General features: G+C 43.2%; 1 pseudogene; it reads left to right on the plus strand.

The window, feature by feature from the left end:
* Positions 1-341: 341 nt before the first annotated feature.
* On the plus strand, positions 342-792 carry LOC129690507 (40S ribosomal protein S14-like; annotated as a pseudogene).
* The last annotated feature ends 5,208 nt before the right edge of the window (positions 793-6,000 follow it).

The following is a 6,000-nucleotide window of genomic DNA, read 5'->3' on the forward strand; positions in this document are numbered from 1 at the left end:
AGCAGTTTTGTCGTTAGTCCAGTTCAGGGATTTGCCTCAATTTATTGTGCCTGAAAGCCTAATGTGTTTCTCCAAGTCTGGTCCTGTGTAAAGACAGCTGTGTCTATCATTTGAATGAAAATACCTTTGCAAGTGAAAAAGGTGCTGTTGAAAGCTTCAAGGGCAAGCCAGGGCTTTACTCAGAGGGAGGCATGGTCATCCAGGGCTGTGAGCACCTAGCACCTTCGCTGCTTAGTCAGAGTGCACTTCATTGTTTTTAATTAAGTACTCTATTCCCCACTCCCCTCAAAAAAGCTGTATATACTCTTTCCAGAGAAGGAGTCTTGAGACAACACTCAGAAATGGCACCATGGAAAGGGAAAGAAAAGAAGGAAGAATGAGTCATCAGCCTTGGTCCGAGAGTGGCTGAAGCAGATGAATGTATTTGGTGTCTGCCACATCTTTACATTCTTCACTGATGCCTTTGTCCTTGTTACTGATCTTTCTGGCAAGAAGACCATCTGCCGAGTGACTGGTGGAACGGAGGTAAAGGCTGGCTGAGATGAGTCCTCTCCATTTGCAGCCATGTTGACTGCGGAGGATGTGGCCCAGAGGTACAAGGAGCTGGGCATCACTGCCCAGCACATCAAACTCCATGATACAGGAGGAAAGAGGACCAAGACCCCCAAACCTGGAGCCCAGTCAGCCCTCCGAGCTCTTGCTCTCTCAGGAATGAAGACTGAACAGATTAATGTTGGCACCTCATTCCCCTGGGACAGCACTCAAAGGAAGAGGAATCATAGTGGTCTGTGAACAGGACTTCTCAAATTATTTTCTGTTAATAAATTGCTTTGTGTAAGCAAGACAAAAGCTATGTGTATATGGTGTGTATGTATATACAGACATATATATATATTCATGTGTATAACAACCTAAATAGTCCCTGTGTGCTATAATTGTATCTATAACATAGGGTAACATATTCTATTCTGCATATGTATAATGCAAATATACATTAACTTAGATTCATAGACTCTGTTATATCAATATTGGTCCTTTTAATGTAGCCATATGCTTGATTACTCACCCTCATGTTCTAACTTGTTAATGAAGCTGGGAAATGGAAACACAGTATCTCATTATAACATCTTTGTAAACTGGTTTATTGACATACAGGTGAGTTGAAGTATGTTAAATAAAATATTACTAGGAAAAATATATATGTTTTGAAATTCATAATTTGGCATCTATTAAAAGTGACATCATCTCACTAGTATAAACAGTTATTCTATGACAGAGATACACAGCTATGTGTGTACAAGCACCCGTGTCCTAGGCTATGAACGTAAGCATTTGTTGTAGAGTACGAGAATCCAACCCAAGTCTTTTTTGTCCTTCTAATGTCTACATTCAAGCAACTTTATGAGGTGTTCTGCTTAGCTGAGGAACGATGAACAAAATACACATGGTCTTGGGGTGCAGAGATGAGCCTAGTACTCAGAAAAGAAATAAATTAATTGGATTAAAATACCAGGAAGTACAGCCACAAGTGGTGCCAAATGCCCTGAAGAAAGTGCTATGTGGCCTTCGGCCTTGGGAGTCTGGGGAAAGGGTTGTGTAGAAATGACACTGGAACTGAGACCTCAACATGGCCCCACAGTAGTTAGGTGTGGAGTGTCTGCCCTGGGGTAGACAAACAAACGAAAGACCAGGAAGCAGCACTGACTCTGAATTTCAGCTCACCACCGTGAAAATAGTCAGTGCCGACAGAGAGAACACGGGGCTCTTGTCTGCCTTTTACTGGGGTGATGGAATTTCAGGCGCAGGTCACCATATCCAGAATTTTGTTTCTGTTGTTTAACCTGAACTCTGGAAATTCAATTCCACTGTCAGATTTATGCAGCTAATGCTTTTATTTGCTGAGCCGTGTCCCCTACATTTAAAGAAAACTATAATGAATTGTGATACATATATCACAATTACTGTGTACTATATGTAACATATAGTATACTATATATACTATATGATACATGTATTTCATACTTTCACTTGACTATAAGTATAAGAAATATAGTGATAGGAAACTGAAGGGAGACAGCCAACACGAAACCAAAACCCGCTTTAGCCTAAAACACATAGGAACATTTCAATGAGGACATATTATATAAGCAGACTCGGTTTAAACTAGGAAATTCCCACTGATGGGAACTCCCTGTCCCTGCATGCCTTTTGTATCTGAAGTCTGGTGAACTGTGCTCTAAGGCTCTCGGCTGAGTTCCCGGAAGCCTAGGTCTGGTAGAGGGCCAGATCACCTGGAAAAACAGCCCTGGGCAATTGCTCTCCCATTCACCTCTTACACAGTTAAGCCTTCTGGAATGTAAGCATTCAGGAATGCTCTCTGGGAGCAGGAAAGGACCCTGAGTTAGTACACATCTGGAGAAAGTTAGAAATATCAAAGTCGCCAGAACAGTTAGAGTGATTAAGGAGTCTGAGGGTACACTGAGCTCTTGAAAAGCGCTCAGCAGAACACACCTAAGAGTCTGTGCAGGTTGCCAAGCTCCCTTCCTTTGGTCCCATTACCTGCCTGTGTGAAGCAGCCACACTACCATTCACTGTGTATTTGTTATCTCCTGGAAGTTTTGTCTCCCATCCAACACAACCATCTTTACGAAGTTTCAGACCATCTGTTTAAAATAATAATACTAAAGGAAGAAATAAGAACTATTCTTGAAGAGCCGTCGGGGAATGGCTACGTTGCACTTGACAAGAATGTCTTAAGAATTCAATACAGTTGATTTTCCTCAGTGTTGGAACTGAATGGCGTCTGTTGGTTAAACACCTGCTGCACTGCTTGCCTTACATTTGGAAGCGAAGGGATTGGCATGAATCTGTCTTCATTTGTTACAGTTGCATTCAATGAAGCAAATGCTTTTACTAGCTGAGGCACCTGTAAGCCAAATGGGAAAAGGACAGCTTCCACTTCTACTCAGGGGGAAAATTTAACTCCAAAAAAACAAGCAGATAAGAGCCAAGATAATGAAAGTCTTGCTTCAGAAACATTCAGGGAAGACTGCAGTCTTCCAGAAAAGAGAAGCAAATACGGCAACTCCCAAGTCATCTGGCCTTCTGCCTGCAGGAACTTTCCAGATTTTGTTTTGGAAAGGTGGACCTCAGCAGAGCATGGTCAATGTCAGTGAACTATAGGAAGGTCTCTAGGCCTTCCCAAAAAGAAGGGAGCAAACATCACAGAGAAAGGGTCTTAGAAATCTGCTTTAGACCCCTGAGAACAGCAGTATACTCGAAAGTACAATACGCTGTAGGGACTTGACATCAGGAGCAAATGGAGACTGCAGGGCAGCAGGGACCAGAAGGGTGAACAAGGAACAATGGGAGCAAGAAAACACGCAGAAAAGAGGGTGACGGCTGAGTGACAGGAAACATTCAGGGATGCAGAATGACCTTTTACTGTCACAAATGGTTCCAGGCGGCTGCACCCAGTGGATAGGGGTCAGCTGTACTGAAAGCCTCATAGCGGAGACTAGGGAGACAGTTCAGCTGAGTTCAAATCACCAGAATCCATTTAAAAGTCAGCACCTGCCTGTCATCCTGGCACTTGGGAGTACAGGCAGGAAACCCCTAGAAAAGCTGGCTAGAAAGACCAGCCGAATAGGCGAGCACTGGGTCCAACAAGAGGGCCCACCTTAGTGATGGGGCAAGCAAGCCCTCGATGAAGACACCTGTCTCAAAAAAACAAAACAAAACAAACAAACAAAAAAACAAGAGAGAGAGAAAAAAAAAAAAAACACTTCTGATCTTCACCTCAAGGTTGCCCCTTCTACTGGCTGGTAACCTTCATAAACCTGAATGTCTTAGTTAGGGGTTTCTATTGCTGCAAAGAAAACACCATGACAGAAAAGGCAAGTTGGGGAGAAAAGGGTTTATTCAGTTTACACTTCCACAGCACTGTTCATCACCAAAGGAAATCAGAACAGGAATTTAGGCAAGGCAGGAAGCTGGAGGCAGGAGCTGGTGCAGAGGCCATGGAGGGCTGCTGCTTACTAGCTTGTTTCCCCTGGCTTGCTCAGTCCTCATATCCAGGACTACCAGCCCAGGGATGGCACCAGCCACAAAGGGCTGGGGTCTCCCACACTGATCACTAGTTGAAAAAAAAAAAATGCCTTACATGCCTCTCATGGAGGCATTTTCTCAACTGAGGTTCCTTCCTCTCTAATGACTCTAGCTTGTGTCAAGTTGACATACAAAACCAGTCAATACCCTGACTAAGGCCAGAACCTCAAATGTGGACAGCAACAGCATAGGGGCAAATATCTGACCCTAAGGGCAACCCCACACCTATCTTACAGTGTTGTTCTTGGTCTGGCTATTTATGTGGTGGTACTGGGATTTGAACCCTGGTCTTGCATATATTAGGCAAGTACTCTACAACTGAGCTACATTTTAAGTTCTTGAACTATGCATAAATAAGAGAGACAGAGACAGACAGACAGGCTGGAGATTGCCGCAGGAAGTGATGCACACTTTAATCCTAGCACTTGGTTGGCAGAAACAGGCAGATCTCTGAGTTCAAGACCAAGCCTGGTCTGCAGAGTAACAGGACAGCCAGGGGTAAACAAAAACAAAACAAAACAAACAAAAAACGAGAAGGAAAGATTTTATTGCTAGTGTCCATACTCCTTCCTGAAACTACTTTCCCTCCTCCACAGGAAGTATTTCAGAGTAGACTCTGTTTTCACTTACGGTTCCTCATATTCTTTCCCTTTCTCTCATGGGTCCCATAAATATTTATTATATTCAATGACCTTTTTATATAACCTTTCAATTTTTTATTATCTAGTTATCTGGGTGCCCTCTCTGAGACCCACTCCCTCATGCCTTCAATCTTGCATTATAATGGACAAAGGAAGGAGATTTAAGTGCAAATGCTTCTTACAGATTATATTTGGAATCTAAACATGTCCCCGCCTCTAGGCGAGATGGGGTTGCCATGCTGAAATGGCAAAATCCACGTCAGTGTGAAAGGCCAGCGTCCATCCTGAGTTTCCAGAGAGTTTGGTGAAAAGAACTCGCTCACAGACTGTGCCGCTCATTGTGTGCATGGTCATGTGTGCTGATGCACACTGTAATCCCTTCACATACACACTCAGGAGGCAGAAGGAGAAGACTAGGAGTTCAAGGTCATCCTTGGCTACATAGCAAGTTCAAGAAAAGGCAATCTGGACTACAAGAGACCCTGTCTCAAAAAAAAATTTTTTTTAAGCAAATAAACAAATAAATATTAACCTTTTGCAGTAGTCTCTTGACTGTTTATGTTTCCAGTATATAATCTTTGAACTGGTCTGCCTAAAATATCTTACTAAAATGAACATTCGACTGTGTTTGTTCCTCTGCTTATGAACCCTTCACTAGATTCCATTGCTCTTGTGATAAACACTGAAACTCACACTTTGGCTTGTGAGCCCTCTGGGGAAGCCTATGCCTGCTCCCCTGCCCTGGTCACATGTCCCTTTCCCTGGCTCTCTGCATTCCAGCTTCATTTGTCTTGCATCTCCTTCTAAAGTGCCAGTACTTACTCGGGGAAAAGCTGTACAAAGATGCTTGATGTCATCTTCTCTCGCATACCTCCTTCAATATGTTTAATGCCTTCTGAAATACAAGATTTCTAGAGGAACACAATGCCTGAATCTGGAGATTCTCCCCCCATTCTCCAGTTCTAGGTGTGACAGTTACTATTGATTATCAACTTGACATGCTCTTGAATTATCTAAGAGCCATGCGTCTGGGAGTATCTGCAAGGGCATTTCTAAATTGTCTTTAAGTATAAAGATGTCTTTAAGTATACAGGATGGCAGGGAAGCTGCTTAAACAAGAAGGCAAACAACTCAAAATAGCTTCAGGAAGTCCCTGAAATTGACCAGGTTCACTAGCCCCCCCCCCCCCCCCCCCCCCAGCCAGAGTAAACAGAGCCAAGCTGCAAAGAACATTCTTAAAAGAGCGGAGCTG

This window comes from Psammomys obesus, unplaced genomic scaffold (assembly GCF_907164565.1).
Source record: "Psammomys obesus unplaced genomic scaffold, mPsaObe1.curated_primary_1811, whole genome shotgun sequence".
NCBI lineage: Eukaryota > Metazoa > Chordata > Mammalia > Rodentia > Muridae > Psammomys > Psammomys obesus.